This window comes from Callithrix jacchus, chromosome 3 (assembly GCF_049354715.1).
Source record: "Callithrix jacchus isolate 240 chromosome 3, calJac240_pri, whole genome shotgun sequence".
Classification (NCBI taxonomy): domain Eukaryota; kingdom Metazoa; phylum Chordata; class Mammalia; order Primates; family Cebidae; genus Callithrix; species Callithrix jacchus.
Genome location: NC_133504.1, coordinates 16781607 through 16800998, shown reverse-complemented (window position 1 = coordinate 16800998; position 19392 = coordinate 16781607). Strand labels below are relative to the sequence as shown.

At 35.4% G+C, this 19392-nt stretch overlaps 1 long non-coding RNA gene across 4 annotated transcripts in view; it reads left to right on the top strand.

Moving 5' to 3' along the window:
- Window positions 1-609: 609 nt before the first annotated feature.
- Window positions 610-19392, top strand: part of LOC144581708 (uncharacterized) — a 187696-nt gene continuing 168913 nt past the window's right edge. For all 4 annotated transcript variants that reach the window (XR_013532799.1, XR_013532802.1, XR_013532801.1 and 1 more), the window contains exons 1-2: window positions 610-670; window positions 8216-8494. This is a non-coding gene — a long non-coding RNA (uncharacterized LOC144581708). The remainder of the gene's footprint in view (window positions 671-8215; window positions 8495-19392) is intronic.

Below are 19392 nucleotides of genomic sequence, written 5' to 3'. Positions count from 1 at the left end.
GCTCTGAACACTGGAATATGTGTCTCTGGAAACATGTTTTTACTTCTCTTGGGTAAATACCTATGAGTGGGATGGCTGGGTTGAATAGTAGAGTTATGTTTAAGTTTATGAAAAACTGCCAAACTCTTTTCCAAAGTGGCTAACCCATTTGCTTTTCTCGTGAACAATATGTGAGAGTTTCAGTTGCTCTGCATCCTCACCAACGCTTGATTTTTTCAGTTTCCTAGTGGATGTGTGGTGTAAGGCCAAAAGTTAAGGCACAGGGTTATGTACTGTCTTGATATCTGGTAAAACTGAGATAGTCTCAAATGGCCTAACCAGAGGATTCCCCTCCCCACTCTCCTTCCATTGTTGAAGTACCCTAGCCAAACAACTTCTCCTTAACAGAGGGACCAGACACTTACCCTTGAGTAGCAAAGTTTCAGTTCCATGCCAGCTATGAAATTATTCCAGGAAACCAATCACAGGACCAGACACTCACCCTTGAGTAGCAGAGTTTCAGTTCCATGCCAGCTATGAAATTATTCCAGGCAACCAATCACATGTTCCTGTGAGAACCAGGGAATGTGTCACCTCTTCATATTACAAAGTCTGCGTCCCACATCTCTCAGTTGTTCTCTGTTCCCAAATGCAACCTCCATAGAGCGTGGAGTGTCCTCCCCTGCAAGCCGTGAGTACATGTGACTAATAAGCTGTTACCAGTTTCTTCTGCCTGGTGTTGGGTTTTGTGTTGGACCGTCCCATAACCCTAGGGTGGGAATTCCTCCCTCACCAATGTGGTGAATAGGTGGTGATTAAAACAGTGTGTAATGGTCTCTCATGGTAGTCTTAGCTTACATTCCTCTAAAATGTTGAACATAATGTCTTTATTTGCCATTAATATATCTTTTTTGGTGAAGAGTCTACTCAAAGATACTCTCTATTTTAACATTTTGGTTGTTTATCTTCCTAATGAGTTGTAAAAGCTCTCTGTTGAACTGTTTTGCAAAGATTTTCTCCTACTCTGTGGCTTCCCATTCATTTCTTTAACAGTGTTTTTTTAAGAAGCAGAAGTTTTAAATTTTAATAACATCCATTTATAAATTTATTCATTATTGAGGGGTGTAGCCAGATATATAGTCACTCATGCCTATAATTCCAGCACTTTGGGATGCTGAGGTGGGAGAATCACTTGAGGCCAGAAGTTCAAGACCAGTTCAAGACCAGGGTCAATATAGAAAGACCATGCCTCTACAAAAAAAAAAAAGTTTTAAATTAGCCAAGCATTGTGGTATGCACCCGTAGTTTTACCTACTTGAGAGGCTGAGGTGGGAGAATAACTTGAGCCCAAGAAGTTGTGGCTGCAGTGAGCTATAATTATATCACTGTGCTATGATTATATCAAGCCAGCTATGATTATATTAAGCCTGGGTGACAGAGCAAGACCCTGTCTCTAAAAATAAAAAAGAATAAGAGAGATGTTGATGTCTCCAACTAGAATTGTAGTTGAAGGCTAAAAAATTTGTATTTTTTCTTTCAGTTCTATCATGTATTTTTAAACCTCTATTGTTAGATGGATAAACATTTAGAACTGTTATTTCTTCATGATAAACAGACTTCTTTCTTATTATGAATTGGTTCTCTTTATCGCTGGTAATATGCTCTCCTGAAATCTGTGTTGTCTGATATAGCCGTTCCAGCTTTCTTTTAGGAAGTGTTACTACAGTATTTATTTCCCTTCTTTTTACTTTTAATGTATCTGAGTCTGTGTATTTAAAGGGGATTTCCTGAAGATAACATAATTTGCTCTTGCTCTTTTATCCAATCTAAAAATCTCTGGAATGTTATTTAGATTATTTACATTTAACTTGATTATGGATATGGTTGGGTTCAAATCTACCACTTTCTTTTGTTTTCTGTTTTTATCATTTGTTCTTAGCTCTTTTTTTGCCTCTTTTCCTGAATTATTTTTCACTGGATGTTTTAAAATTTTTTTTTATTATTTTTCTTGGCTTATGAAGTATACCAGGTAGGTGTGTGTGTGTGTGTGTGTGTGTGTGTGTGTGTGTGTTTGCCCCAAGATTTGCAGCATATATATTTAACTTACTATAGGTTACTATCAAATATTATACTACTAATTTTGCAGTATATATATTTAACTTAGTATAGGCTACCTTCAAATACGATGCTCCTCACTTTAAGAGCCTTACAATAATATGCTTTTCTTTCTCCCTGCCCTGCCAAGCCTTTTTTTTTCTGATCAAACATATGTTATGAATTCTGCAAAACATTATTACTTTTGCTGTAAGCAGTCCATTATCTTTTTAAAAGGTTTAAATAATTTTTTAAAAGTCTTTTATATGTGTCAACCTATTTACCATTTCCAGTGCTATTTATTCTTTCATGTAGATCCACATTTCTTCTTGATACAATTTTCCTTCTGCCTGAAGGGCTTCCTTTAACTTTTCTTATAATGCTAGTTACTGGTGATGAATTCTGGAAAAGCCTTTATTTCAGCTGCATTTTCAAGTGAAGAATGCGATTTTAGGTGAATAGGGTTTTTTTTTTTGTTTTTTTCTTTGCTGTTTTTCATTCTCTTCAGTAATTTAAAGATGCCCCTCCATTGTCTTTCAGTTTGCATTGTTTCTGATGAGATATCTACTGTTATTTTTGTCTTCGTTTCTACATGGAATCGATCTTTTTTTACTTTGTCTGCTTTGCTACATTTAGGATTTCTCATTACCACTAATTTTTGGCAATTGGAAGGGCTAAGTAGAAAAACCAAAATAAACTACACAGTTTTTTAGAATTAATAGAATTTGGCACACTTTTAGATATGAGATCAATATATCAAAACCAATTTTATTTCCAGATAGGAGCCATAAGTCATTCACATATACATATATATATTATATATATTCATTATTTTCATGAATATATTCATTTATATATTTATAATATATATATAGAGAAAAAACAGATAATAAGTTATACCTAAAAATGTAATAAAATATGTGCATGAACTTTACGTAGAAAATTATAAAATTTACATAAATTAAAAACAAAACATTAAACACCTAAATAAATGGATAGACATGCCATCTTCATGTTAGGAAGACTCAATACAGATTAATTCTCACTCAGATTATAATTTTAATTCAAATAGTCTTAGTCTTGACATTTTTTTTTTTCAGAGTTTAAGATTATACATATTAAAGAAGAGAAAAATACAAAAGATAGTTAAGACAACATTGAGAAAGAAAAACAGGATGGGGGATTTGTCTTATATTTAAAATTAATTTTAAATTGTAGCAGTTACAACAATATTAAAATTTTTGTAGCAATTTTCATGGTGTAGGGCAGACAAATAGGCTAATTGAAGAGTAGAGTCCCCAAGCAGTCTCTAAAGAATATGATATATGACAAATACTACATTATTGACTTTAGTGGGGAATGGATGGATTATTCAGTAAAGAGTTCTAGGAGTACCTGGGGGTTTATACGGATGGGGTGTGTGTGTGATGAATTTAGTCTTGTTTCACACCATTCACAATCATTTTCAGGTAGATTAAAGACATAAATGTGAAAAGAGAAATGAAAGTGAGGTCTGTAAACAGTAATATCAACACCACATGTAAGCGAAATCTGGAGTTTAAAATTCTTCAGGTGATTATATGAATATTAAACTTGGAGAAACACTGGTAAACGAAGAGATTTATCCCAAAAATTATTTATCCATATAAATCTCTTTTACCAGTATTTTATTTATATTTAATTTATATGCATAAATCTCCTTTATTTGACATAGTCTGTAGTAAGTTATATATACTGTAAATCTTGGAGCAAACGCACACACACACACACACACACACACACACACACCCACACCCATTGGGGTGGAGAAATCGGCTTTTTGTTTGTTTGTTTTTGAGACGGAGTCTTGGCTCTGTCACCCAGACTGGAGTCCAGTGGCTGATCTCAGCTCACTGCAACATCTGCTTCCTGAGTTCAAGTGATTCTCCTGCCTCAGCCTCCTGAGTCACTGGGATTACAGATGCCTTGCCACCATGCCTGACTAGTTTTTGTATTTTTTAATGGAGACTGGGTTTCACCACGTAGGTCAGGTTGGTCTGGAACTCCTGATATCAGGTGATCCACCTGCCTCAGCCTTTCAAAATGCTGGGATTACAGGCGTGAGCTGCCATGCCCAGCCCAAAATTGTTTTTACAAAACACAAAATGCAGAAACCATGAGAAAAAAAATAAATTTGATATTAAAATTAAATATTTCAACTACTGGCTAAAAGATGGCCATTTCCCAGAAGTGTTCCCAAATAGGTGACAGAAAGCTTGACTTAAACTGGCTTAAGCATGAAAGGGGATTGATTGGCTCATTAATCTGATGACCAAGTGGAACCATAGACATGGCAGAACCCAACAATTCTACCAAGAAGTAGGAGAAGGAGAAAACAGTAAGTTGTGGCCATGCAGCCATTCCAACCACAAAGGGCTGACTGGCTGGATAAGGTAAAGAAAGGAAAAGGATAATTCCATTTTGAGTAGATGATGATTACCTAGAATGTTGGCAGTGGTCCAGAAGATAAACCAATATAGATAAAGAAACTGCTGGGTTTTCTAAGAAATATATGTATATTTTTATTTCCACAGTAACCATCAGAAGAGACTGTACTTAATACAGTGATTTGTACCTGAATGAAAGCTGCCACATAGAAACCGAGAAGGAAGCCAATATCTCAAACAGTACAATTATATGACAGTGTCTGAAATGCTGTAGGAAGCTTCATTCAAAGCGAAGCCTACCTATCGACTTTTCAATTGCAGAGGCATTGTTATTAGAGTCTTATGGTGTATCCAGAAAATTATCTGTAATTTTTAGCAGCAACTTGAACTTATTTCTTTGATTTTTTTTTCTCATGGCAAAGAATTTCTCAATAAATATAATTTTTAACAACAGTACTTTGACATATATAAAAGATATTGCTATTTTACAACTCAGGCTAATTAAATTCTACATTGAAGGTATCAATTATGCTTAAATTTTCAAGCCTAAATCATTCTTTAACAATACAAATTAAAATAGGTTTCTATCTAAAGTTACAGACAAAAACTTATGATAGATAAACCATTAGCATTTAAGATTAGTGTGTACAAGAATAATGGCAATGGTACTTTTCCTTTTTTTTTTTTTTTTTTTGAGACAGAGTCTCTGTCTGTCAGGCAGGAGTACAGTGGCACAATCATAGCTCATTGCAATCTAGAATTCCTTGGCTCAAGCAATCCTCCGACAGCAGCCACGTGAGTAGCCAGAACTACAGCTGTGTGCCACTGTGCCTGGATTTTTTTTTTAATTGGTATTTTTTCAGAGATGAGGTCTTACTATGTTGCCCAGGCTAGTCTCAGACTCCTGGCCTTAAGCAGTCTTCCTGCCTCAGCCTCCCAAAGTGTTGACATGATAGGCGTGAGCTAACATGCCTGGCCCCATGCTTTTCCATTTCATTAGGAAGGTGATTCAGGGTGAATAGGAAAATATTACGGGAAAGTCCTTTGTTCAAACACAGACACATACACACACAGACACACAAAAACATATTTTAATAAGAGTTAATCATAAGAATTTTTGGAAAAGTTGTTAGCCCTTTCCCTCTTAGTACAGTTTTAGTTGATTTTACATTGTAAATGCTAAAGGAAACATTTTTTTAAATTGTTTTGATATGTCTTCAAAGTTATAAAAGTTATAAAGTTGTCAATGTTGAAATATATTTGTAGTTTAGCATTATCTTACTTCCAGGATAATGTTCTCACACTTTATAGCTTTAAAAATATACTTTACTCATGAGAACTAAAAATGTTATGCTTTGAAAAACCAAAGTGGAAAAGTTTAAAAGGTACTTCGTAACTGGTTTTTTTTTGGGGGGGGTTGAAAAAGGATAAGACTGTTTGGATTATGTTGTTCTCTGATTTAGTAAAAAAATATATTAATGAATGTATGTTAACCTTCAGGTTATCATCATTCTTTCTCAAGATAGTTTTATGGTAAAAATAGACTACTGAGCTGTCTTGTTAAATTTTTAAAGATGAGTTTGGATGAGTTACAAAGAACATCCTCTACCCTTAGGTCAAAAAGAATATGTAAACCAAAATTTTTTAGATAGAAATACTTATTATAGCTTTGACTGTCACACTTCTTGTTAAAATGATTGTATGAGAATACACAATCTTTTTAAAGTTTTATTCTGAATATGTTCTGAATTTGTAATTTGAATATGTTCATTTTTAACATGTTCAGAGTACACATTCATTTTATTGTCATTAAAATTTTCTTTTAAAGTCAAAGATAAAGTTGCACCCAGAAATAAACTTTGTTAATATTTTGACATATCTGATATATCTTATTTTCTAATTTTTTTCTATCTATATATATATATGTAGATTTTGTGGTTATTACTAATGATGATTGGCCAGGTGATAGTGGCTCGCATCTGTAATCCCAGCACTTTGGGAGGCTGAAGCAGGTGGATTATCTGAGGTCAGGAGTTCGAGACCAGCCTGGCCAACATGGCAAAACCCTGGCTCTACTAAAAATACAAAACAGAGCAAGACTTCATCTAAAAAAAAAAAAAAAATGAAGATTATGTTGTATATGTAATTTTTATTATTTTCTTGGAAATAATGAATCTTTTTTATGTCATTAAATATATTTTCCTTTTTTTCTTTTTTTTTTTTTTTTTGAGATGGAGTTTTGCTCTTGTTACCCAGGCTGGAGTGCAATGGCACGATCTTGGCTCACTGCAACCTCCGCCTCATGGGTTCAGGCAATTCTTCTGCCTCAGCCTCCCGAGTAGCTGGGATTACAGGCATGCGCCACCATGCCCAGCTAATTTTTTGTATTTTTAGTAGAGACGGGGTTTCACCATGTTGACCAGGATGGTTTCGATCTCTTGACCTCGTGATCCACCCTCCTCGGCCTCCCAAAGTGCTGGGATTACAGGCGTGAGCCACCGCACCCAGCCATTAAATATATTTTCAAATGCAAAATATAGATTTTAATAACTACCAAATATTCTTCCTTAGTTCAACCAACATTTAATCTTCAGTGTGCCAGGCATAATATCATAAACTTTTTTTATTATAACGTGTTTTTTAATTGAAAAAAACATTTCAAAATATTTTCTTTATATACTTCTCTCCAGGGATTATTCCAAGTAGGCACATGGAAGCCCGTTTCTCTATGGAGGGAGCTAGAGGCAACTCATAAGTCAGGGGTTCTTGGAATTAATTCCCAACCTCTTCATTAATCTACTAAAAATATTTACCGTAACCTTTTAAATCATATTTTTATTGTATGTTTTGCTGGTTTATAAAGTTCCTTAATATAAAAAGTACCATGTTAAACATATCTACATGTAAATCTTTGATAATATGTATTATTATTTTCTCAGGATGTGCTTTCAGAGTATGCAGTGGTTAAGGCACTTGATATCTATTGATGGCTTTATATCCATAAAAGGTATACTTTTCTACGGGAACTGTTGTTTAAGTGTATGCTCATCACAATGGAGTATTTCCATTTTTAATTAGTACATACATTATGTTATCATTAGATTTATTACCATTTTTTTAATTAAAGTAAGACAATTGCATAGATTTCTTATTGCTCCTCACCAGTGAGGAAAAAATAAAACTCTGAACATTTAGCTGTTTTTTCTGGTGTCTAACAACGTATTTCTTAATTTTTTTTTTTTTTTTTGAGAGGAAGTCTTGCCCGTTCCCCGGGCTGGAGTGCAGTGGCACGATCTCAGCTCACTGCAACCTCCACCTCCCGGGTTCAAACAATTCTCCTGCCTTAGCCTCGCAGGTAGCTGGGGCTACAGGTGTGTGCCACCACACCCAGCTAATTTTTTTTTTTTTCTAGTAAAAACGGGGTTTCACCATGTTTGCCAGGATGGTCTCCATCTCTTGACCTTGAGATCCATCCGCCTCACAATTTGCCTGCCTCAACCTCCCAAAGTGCTGGGATTACAGGTGTGAGCCACTGGGCCTGGCCTTTAATAACGTATTTCTACATAATACGATTTTCAGGCATTATTTTCAGACTACCTATTATGGAAGAGGAGGAAATATTAATAGCACTCTGACACTGCCCTAATTCCTATCTACCCAATATGCCAATATGCCTATATCATATTTTAATGTATAATTTTGTGTTTCCTTTCTAGAATTTTCCTACATGGAGTACTCCATCCTCTTGTTCCAGTCTCAGCTGGCTGCTCCATGGGCTACTTCATAGCTTTCATCACAGAGCTTTGCTTGGCCTCTCTCCTGTGTGTCATCTCTGTTTCTTGGATCCTGTGCTTTCCTTTTCCCGCTGTACTCTGACGTTTCAGTGAAGTTCATCCACGAAGTCCAGAATTCTGCCTGGAAACCAGCTTCCTCCTCAGCTCCAGCTCTTTTAATGGATACATCCAAACCAATGACCTGTCCTTCCTGCTACATAGGTAACACTTACTTGTTGGTCTAATTTCCATTTTCCAGAAATTTCTCAAAATGTCTGCTGATAGCCCCTCACTCATATTTTTCATGTGGGTTCATAGCTTTCATATTTCTTTATTATTCTAAATGGGGGCTGTGGAAGGTGAGGAAACACATGCTTTCTTAAAACAGAAGCTCTGCTTCATTAACTTAAATATTTTTACTGACTCTAGAAAATGCAAAAAGTTAGTACAAGATCATTAGACAGAAAGTCAAAGATTACAGAAGTGCTGAAGTAGACCATTCTTACTTTCTTTGCAATGTCCATTACATCCACACGTAGGTAAACTGTTACAAATGCGGAATGGTGAAAGAGTCAAACAATGGCTGAGGGAAGTGGAGGTTAAGATATAGCTCAACAGTGAAAGTAGCAGGGAAAGAGCTGGGCAAGGCAAAGATCATCTTTTGTACAGTTGATACAGTAGGCTAAAGGTACAGTGTTCTATATTAACTAGAGCAATATGAAGGAAATAAATTAATTCCCTTATACCTAAGACCTCTATTTTTCTGTGGATTACATATATGGTGGCAATGGAAAGAAGGGAAAACAATGGGGATAGCATTTGCTGATTCTCTGATCATGCAACACTGGCAGCATTCTACACTCATTCTATTAATTACATCAACCACATCTTATAAAACCCTTTTCCAAAGGCCATATATAAGAGGCCTTGGCTTCATTTGTTGCATTTATTAGCTCCTTAAGTTGACAACATATACTTGTTTTCATATAATTTTCATCAAATAAAATTCATTTTAATTTGTATGAACATATTTAAAGTGGAAAATACCTTCTCAAATGGTCCATATCTCAGACAGCGGATATTTTATGGGCTTCACATCTGAACTACCAAAGATCTCAGGCATAGCATGCATTAATCACAACGCCTTACTGATCTGGTTCAGATGCTTACTGAGTACACGGGGCTAGACTCAGAGTGTGCCTTAGGCTAATGAAAAAATTATTCAAGTTGAGCATATCCATAAACTCTTACTCAAGCAATGTATTTGGAGGGATAAACACAAGTTTATTCCTAGTTGGAAAGATACGATACTTAGGACTGAATCTGTTGCCTTTCTAGAATTAAGAGCTAGAAAACATAGAGACATTTCTTTCTAACTGACACAGTTTCTAATAGAAACAACCCACCAGGATATTGAGCCCACATTTTAAGAGTTCTTTGGAATTTACTGAAAATGGAAAACTGATTACATTGGGCACATAGGACATTTATATTTATAGAAATATTTTAGATAAGACAAGAATTTTAAAAGCCTGAAATCACTTTTACTGGGCATTTTCAGAAAAATGTTGTCAACTTTTTGTAATTTTTAATAGGCCAAAAAGGTTGTTATATTGATATTGACAGAAATTAGGTGGTTAATTAGAGAGTCTAGTGTAAAAGTTGAATTGCTCTAACATTGGTTTAGATTTTTTCTTTGTATGATTCAATTTTGTGGTCTGGCAAAGGCCCAGTAGTCATTTATCTGGTATGCATACCTTTCCACAGCTGGATTTTCAAATATGATTATAAAGTTCATATGACAGAACTATTCTGAAATAAATATGTCAGCAGGCTTTGCTTTATTTTATGTATTTATTCTGGATATAACATAACTTGATACAAACACAGACTACAATTTAAGACATTTTGCCAGAGCTCTTCAAGTATAGCATCGTTTGAGATTGTGGAAGGTGATTTAGAAACACCTGGGTTGAATATTTATATCCCAGCCTTAAATCCTAAAAGCCTTCAGTTTTATAGTACTTTCGGGGAAAGACAGGAACTACATTAATACTTGTTAGTGTAAAAGTTAATGCATTGCTGGAAAAGCCTTGGAAAAAATTAGGAAATTAATGCAAAAAATGAAGGGAAAATTAAAAAGGGTAGTGTTTGATCAGCATTTATAGGTTTAGGGATGTATTTTTTAGAATATATTTTTAGGAATATATCTTTCATATTTTAGCATTTGGGTCAATGATGAAAAGATTCATTAGAATAAAATTCTAAATCTTTTCTTTTACTGCATTTTAGGTTTTGGGGTACATGTGCAAAAATTCTAAATCTTATATGTAAATGAGAATTTTTGTTCATAGTAGTGTTTTATGGAATGTGGCTAAGAGTCCCATCTAATGGTGAAACAAAAATGAACACAATATTCTCCTCAAGCTCTATGTGGTCCTCCTGGGACCTCTGTCTTTTTAATGACTGTTCTCATGTTCTCCTTCCTCCCTTCCTTACATCTGTTAGGTCCAACTTGATGCCACATAAGACAAAGAGCTTATTTGATAGAAGAATATAAGCTGATATTAGTAGGAAGTGGAACCATAAGGTCTCCTTCTCTCTTCTTGAGTAATATGTTTACATTCAACAGCAGTCATCTAGAGGAGCACCTCCAGCTTTTCTGTCAGAAAGAGTGATTTTCAGATAGTGTAGTAGAAGAGCAAGCAGCACTGTAGCTCATGATGTAAATATTTTCTAAGAGTGGAAATTTTATAGCCTACCATATAACATGTTAGCTACATAACCTGTCATACATTTGAAAAAGTCCTTTCATAAGATAATCTTTACCAATAATAAATAATAATAGTCATTGCTAATATGTTTGAGTACTTTACTTACTCTGGCCAGGCACAAAGTGGTTTACATATATTAACTCACTTGAATCTCCCAATAATTGTATTAGGTAGGTCCTTTTGTTATCTCATTTTATGGATGAGATATCTGTCAATTCTCTTTTGTGATTGACGCACTACCTCCAAAATTAGTGGCTTAAAATATCAACCCATCATTTAACTCAAGATTCTGTGAAATGATGGCTTGAGTGGGGCTTAGCTGGCTGGTTCTTGTACTTAGCCAAAGTAGGTGATCTTGGATGAGCTCAAGGAACCTGTGATCAGCGAGTGAGCCAGTTGGGGCCTGACTGATCTATAAAGACCTTATTCCAACAGGGCTTATCCCCATACAGTTTCTCACTCTCTAGCCTACCAGCCCTGGCTTGTTCATGTGGTAGTTAGTCTCACAATTCCGAAAGCTCTCAAATGAAACTGCAAGGCCTCTTAGGCCCAGCTGTGACACTAGCATAACCTCATTTTTGGCGCATTGCATTGGTCAAAGCAAGTAATGACTCCTACCAGGTTCAAAGGACGGGGAAAAAGACTCCACTTTTCGAGAGGAGCATCATTGTGGGTTTTTTTACATTTGCTTCTGTCTCTAAGACATGTCATGACTTGCCAAAGATCACAGTTAATAAATAAAGGAATTGAATTCAAATCCATGCAGTTTGAGGCCATTACACTGTATAATTCAGCATTGTGTTTCAAATGTCAATGCTAACCCTTGACCTCTTCCTCCTGTTAATGCTAAGGTACCATACCAATTTCTAATCATAAATTCTTTTTAAAATGGTACTAGTAGCTTTGAATGTGCAAACTGAAAATGGTTAAATAATCTCTGCAAAATCTAATGGGTCTAGACCAGTATCTTGTAGACTCTCCATGAGTCTCAAGAGTTCGTCAAGTCTCTTGGACAAGGAGGGGTGTCAGATCTAAGACTCTAGTTAATGACTTACTAATTCACAATGGGCTTTTCATCTTATCAGAATGGTATCTGGGACTGGAAGCTAAATATGGAGACTGTGAGTGGCTTTTGGGAAAGGCAATGGAAATCAAATAAACAAAATGAGTTACCAAATACCCTTTCGTACATTCAATTCCCTTCTCATTGTATTGATCCACCCTGAGTGTGTTTAGTCCAGGTGCAGTTTTATTTACTGGCATCAATGGCTCTGGAATTATGCCTCATGGTTATTGGTTTTCATTTTGGATCCCAGATGACTGTGGTTTTTTCCCTCCATCATTTAACCACATGTTTTTTTCAAAGCTCATTTATGCTCAGTAAGGTAGCTTTTAATATCTCCATATTCCCTAAATCTGGGAGCCTGGACCATTGACATGAAGTACTTCTAGGACCCAGGCTTTTAAAATTGTGGAAATATGGCTGGTTGCTTCTTATCTCAAATTTCCTTTCCCTATAGTGAGGAATTATTTTTTTCATCTTGGACTTCCACTTTTCTTTCTTTTTTTTTTTTTTTTAAAAGTTTAGACTTGACTCAGTTGTGATGAAATCTTTTTTTTTTTAATGACATAAGAAAATGCTCGTCATATTAAGTAAAAAAGAATCCCATTTATTATATTTATTAGATAATCCTCAGTTTTGTGAGCATGATTTCTTTTTTTTTTTTTTTTTTTTGAGGGAAAAAGAGAAGGGGAAAAAAAGAAAAAGAGGGAAAAAGGAATATTACTTCATTCCTAAAATGGATTTCAATAATGGCCGATCAATATTTTGAGTGTTTAAAGTGGTTAATGCATATTTTATGTGTTTAAAATGGAGACCTCTATTGTGTTTATTTGTTCTGGCTCTGAGTTCAAGTCCTGGATATCATTATCAATTTGTTGTCTCGTTGAATCTAAATCTCATTATGTGTCTTATGTATCTGGGTGTTAAGATCTCTTATTGTTGCATTAATCCTTTTACCCTTGCGTCCTTGTAGCTTTGAAATCTATTTTATTAAGTGTGAGAATTGCAACTCCTGCTTTTTATTTATTTATTTTTGCTCTCCATTTGGTTGGTGAGTTTTTTTCCATCCCCTTGTTTTGAGTCTTTGTATATCTTTAGATATATCGTTAGATTTTGTGGATAATGTATATTTTGTGTGTTTAAAATGGAGGAGCTCTATTGAGTTTATTTGTTCTGGATCTTAGTTCCAGTCCTGGATATCGTTATCAATTTTCTGTCTCGTTGAATCTAAATCTCATTATGGGTCTTATGTATCTGGGTGTTAAGATCTCTTATTATTACATTAATCCTTTTATCCCTGTATCCTTGTAGCTTTGAAATCTATTTTGTCAAATGTGAAAATTGCAACTCCTGCTTTTTATTTATTTATTTTTGCTCTCCATTTGGTTGGTACGTTTTTTTTTTTCCAACCCTTTATTTTGAGTCTATGTATATCTTTGGCTATACCGTTAGATTTTGTCTGTATCTTTTGATTGGGAGATTTGGTCGATTTAAATTTAGGGTTGCTGCCGTTTGATATTAACTGGCTATTTTGTCCTTTTGTTGATAAAAATTCTTCTTTATGTTAATGCTCTTTACTTTTTGGTGTATTTTTAGAAAGGGTCATACTGGTTGTTCCTTTCTGTGTATAGTGCTTCTTTTAGAAGTTCTTGTAAAGCAGGCCTGGTGGTAATAAAATCTCTGAGTACTTGCGCTTTCCTAAAAAATTTTATTTTTCCTTCAAATGTAAAGCTTAAATTGGCAGGATATGAAATTCTGGGCTGAAAGTTCTGTTGATTAAGTATATTGAATATTGGCCCCCACTCTCTTCTAGCTTGTAGGGTTTCCGTTGAGAGATCTGCTGTAAGCCTAATAGGCTTACCTTTATGGGTAACTTGATCTTTCTCTCTGGCTGCCCTTAATATTTTCTCCTTCGTTTTGATCTTGGTGAATCTAACGATTATGTGCCTTGGGGTTGGTCTTCTTGAGGAATATCTTTGTGGTGTTCTCTGTATTGCCTGGGGTTGAATAGTGTCCTGCTTTGCTAAATTAGGAAAATTTTCCTGGATAATGTCCTGGAGAGTATTTTCCAGCTTGAATTCATTCTCTCCGTCACATTCAGGTACACCAATCAAGCGTATATTAGTTCTTTTCACATAGTCCCATATTGCTTGGAGACTTTGCTCATTCCTTTTTATCCTTTTTTCTCTATTCTTGTCTTGTTGTTTTGTTTCAAGTTGATCTTCGACCTCTGATACCCTTTCTTCTGCTCACTTTTCTTTTTGATTAAGAAAAATAAATGAACTGAAACAGAATTCTTTCTTCTTCTTGTTTTATTCAGTGCCATGCCCTTTAGTGGTTCCTGTACTGTGTATTCTGGAGAGTTATGGACCTCAAGAGTTGGCACAGGATCTTATGAGATGGTAAAAGCTGCTGACACAATAGCTGTTTTCTCCAACGAGTCCAAGTGCTTTTGCTTTTGATTCCCTACTTCTTGATATCAGCAGTGAGCATGAAAAACAGTCTCAAAAAAAAAAAAAAAAAAAGTCAGCTTCTTTCCAGAGCTCTTTCGAAAAATTGGAAATGACTGCAGATTGGATTTTTCTTTTCTTTCTTTCTTTTTTTTTTTTTGAGACGGAGTTTCACTCTTGTTATCCAGGCTGGAGTGCAATGGTGCAATCTCTGCTCACCACAACCTCCCCTCCTAGGTTTAGGCAATTCTTCTGCCTCAGCCTCCCGAGTAGCTGGGATTACAGGTGTGAGCCACCGTGCCCAGCTAATTTTTTTGTATTTTTAGTAGAAACGGGGTTTCACCTTGTTGACCAGGATGGTCTTGATCTCTTGACATCGTGATCCACCCACCTTGGCCTCCCAAAGTGCTGGGATTACAGGCATGAGCCTCCGCGTCCAGCTGGATTTTTCAATTAATCATTCCGTCTAGAAATCTACCTTTTAACAAACACTTGGTTCTTTATATTTTCACAAGGAGGGACCATATTTATTATTTATTGTTGTGTATATCTTGTTAAATTGCTTTTTTTAGATGGGGTCTTGATCTGTCACCCAAGCCGTACCACTGTGGAGTGATCATAGCTCTAAAGTGATCCTCCTGTCTCAGCCTCCTGAGTAGCTGGGACTACAGGAATGACACCATGCCCAGCTCATTTTTAATTATTTTTAGAGACTGTGTCTCACTATGTTATCCAGACTGGTCTCAAATCCTGGTCACTAAGCAGTTCTCCCATCTCAGCCACCCAGAATGTTGGAATTACAGGATTGATCCACCATGGGCTGTACATACCTTGAAAATCTCTATCAAATGTGTATATGTTACTTATTAAAGGCCAAGCATCATTTTAAATGTTTTCTCAATATTCAATTTATTTGATGTCTCCATATAATAATGTGCTACAATATATATTTTAGGCTTAAAAATGTTAATATTATTAAAACCTGGCATCTTAGCATAAGAAATATTCTGAATAAAGGACATAACTGGATATACCTAGGTATGCATTGCACACCTATTGATAACAGAGGAATAAAGGGAACATTCTATTAAGCAACAAGGAAATTGCAGTCACTCAAACCATGTGTATAAATAAAGGATAATTGCTACGGTAGTAAGGCAACCACTAGACTTAAATACTTTATATAGAATATAGAATAACATCTAAAAACACTATAGACATACACCAACATAGAATATAGAATAACATCTTAAAAGTCTATAGACATACACCAACATGTGACTCTGGGACATGAGAATAAGGGTTTCTTTTACTTTTAAATATTTACATATTTTTCTATTTTCTAAAATTAGCCCACTTTTCTTTGATATTTTACTGAACAAAAATCTGAAACAAATTCAGATATATATATATCTGAATATATATATTTTTCAGATAATTCAAATATATAATATATGTATATTTGTTTGTTTGGTTGAGATGGTGTCTTGCTGTTTCCCAGGCTGAAGTGCAGTGGCACAATCTCAGCTCACTGCAACCTCCACCTCTCAGGTTCAGGCAATTCTACTGCTTCAGCCTCCCAAGTAACTGGGATTACAGGCAACCACCACCATGCCTGGCTAATTTTTGTATTTTTAGTAGAGACAATGTCTCACTGTGTTGGACAAGCTTGTCTTGAACTCCTGACCTCAGGTGATCCTCCCTCCTCGGCGTCCCACAGTGCTAGGATTACAGGCGTGAGCCACCGCACCCAGCCAAATTCAGATATATTTTTTGATCTATCAAACATTTGTATTGTAATGATAAAGTAGTTTATTTAAAAAGATAATTGTAACATTTGCAGAAAGAGAAGAAAAAAGATATGTGAAGCAATCATTTACAATCTCACTACTATGAGGTAAGTACTGTTAACATTTTCTCATATTCCATCATTCATTTTTTCCACATATCATTATATATGTATATGCACATGCACACCTATGCATGCACACACACAAACACACAATTTTGATTCCTAAATTTAACCTTATCATTAATTCCATATCATGAAAAATTCTTCATAAATATTTTAATTGCTATAAAATATTTCATGGTACAAATTCCATAAGTTGTTTCCTCTCATTAGACTTTCGAGTTTTTAGTTTTTGATATTATAAGAAAACAGATTAACATACTTTCTGATAACTTTTTATGTGCTTTAAAAGAAAAATATTTCCCAAGGGAATTGTTCTCATCACCAAACCCACTGCTGTTTGTCACTCCTCATCCTTCATGTCATTTGTACTGCTTGCCTGATATTGGCTACCTTTTCTTCCCTGTTGCATCCCTCTTCTCCCATGGCTTTCATGAAATAGTGGTTTCCTGACTATGCCACTGGTCTGACCCCTTTCTCAATTCCCTAAAGGTTTGTTTTTCCTTGTACTTTCCTAACTTGATGGTCCTAATATTTGGAATTCCACCTTTTTTTCATATCTTACATGACTGTCCCCCTCAATCCTAAGCTTTTATGCTTCTATGAAATTGAAGCATAAAATTTCTTAAGAATCCTTCTATGAGGATAACTACTAAATCTTTTCCTTGAGTTCTGAACTCTTTCCCATTCTCTAGATTCGCATTTCTCCTTGCCGCAGATGGCTACTTAAAATTCAAAACGTTTGAAATGGAAAGCAAATTTAACAGCAAGTCAACCATTTCTCCTGTTATATTTCCCTCTTATTTCTACCTGTGGCACTACAGTGCTTAGAGTCTTGAACTTGGAGTCTTTAAAAAAAAAATGGCTTACTTGAGACGTAATCAAACTTTACATATTGAAATTATAGAGTTTGGTCTGTTTTAAAACCATTGCAACAATCAAGACAATCAGTTCTGTCACCCCAAAAGTATCTTCAGGCTCTTTTAAATTTCTTTCTTTTAAATTTTAAAATTTCTTTCTCTAGCCCCATCCTGAGACAACTGCTGATTTACTTTCTGTCACTATAGATTACTTTTCATTTTCTTGAGTTTTGTATGAATGAAATCATACAGTATGTACTCAGCATAATGATATTGAGATTTATCTACAATGTTGCATGCATTAATATGTTTTTCTTTTTATTGACAAATAGTACATCACACATGGATGTATCAAAATTTGTTTATCCATTCACTTGTGAATGACATTTGGATTGTTGCTAATTTTTGATTTTTAGAAATAAAGCTGCTATGAATATTGGTATTGTAAACCAAAAAGTAGCTAAGACAAGTCTTAATCAATTTAGAAGTTTATTTTGCCAAGGTTAAGAACATGCCTATAACACAACCTCAGAAGGTTTTGATGACATGTGCCCAAAGTTGTCAGGCTACAACTGGGTTTTACACATTTTTGGGAGACAAAAGACATCAATTAATACATGTAACATGTACGTTGGTTTGGTCCAGAATGGTAGGACAACAGGATGTGGAGGATTCCAAGTCACAGGCACATTCAGAGATTTTCTGATTGGCAGTTGGTTGAGTTATTACCTAAAGACCTGGAATCTAATCTGTCATGGGAGTTTTAAAAAAAGGTAAAATTAAAATAAAGACCTGGAATCAGTAGAAAGAAATGTCTGGGTTACTATAAAGGGTTGTGGAGACCAAGGTTGTATCAGGCAGATGAAGCCTCCAAGTAGCAGGCTTCAGAGAGAATAGATTGTAAATGTTTCTTATCAGATTTAAAGAGCATTTTCTATCAGTCTTAAGGTCTGTGTTGATGTTAATGGTAATGAGGCACATCCGACTCCTCCTTCCCATCATAGCCTGAAGTAGTTTTACAGGTTAACTTGGAATGCTCTTGGCTGAGAGGAGGGGTCCATTCAGAATGATCGAGGGGTTTGGAATTTTATTTTTGTTTGCAGTATGCAAGTTTTCGTGTGAACATATTTTTTTTGGTGTCTCGGATAAATTTCTAGAAGTTAAGTGTATACTTAATTTTCAAAGAAACTGCCAGACTGTTTCCCAAAGTAGTTGTACAGTTCCTATCAGCAGCATATGAGAGTCTAGTGGCTCCATATCTTCAATGTCTTAGTCTGTTTACGATACTGTAACAAAATACCTTGGACTTGGTGATTTATATATAATATAAATGTATTTCTCATGGTTCTGGATGCTGGGAAGTTTAAGATCAAGGCACCAGCAGATTCACTGTCTAGTGAGGGCTGCTGTCAGACTTCAAGCTGGTGCCTGGTTACTGCATCCTTACACATGGCAGAAGGCAAAGGGCAAAAGGAATGACCACTGTGTCCTCACATAGCAGAAGAGATGTCAGGGATAGAAGGGATAAACTCTGTATGAAGCCTCTTCTCTGAAGGTATTTATCCCATTCACACAGGCAGAGCCCTCATGACCTAATTGACTCCTAAGGGAATTGATACTATTATATTGGCAAATTTCAACATATGAATTTTGGGGGATAAAATTCCACTGTTGGACCCCCTCCAAATTTTTTGTTCGTCTCACTTGCAAAATACATTTATTCCATCTCAGTAACATCAAAAATCTTAACACGTTCCAGCATCAACTCAAAAATCTGAAGTCCAGACTGTCTTCTAAGTACCATCTCAATTAGATATGAGTGAGACTCAAGGTCTGATTCATCCTAAGGCAAAATCCTCTCTGACTGTGAACCTGTGAAATTAAACAAGTTGTGTGCTTCCAAAATATAATATGGAACAGGCATAAAATAGACATTCCTATTCCAAAAGGGAAAAATAGGAATGAAGAAAGGGATAATAGTTTCCATGTAACTCCATAATCCAACAAGGCAAACAGTATCACATTTTGAGGCTTGAGAAGAATCTTTGACTCCATGTCCCA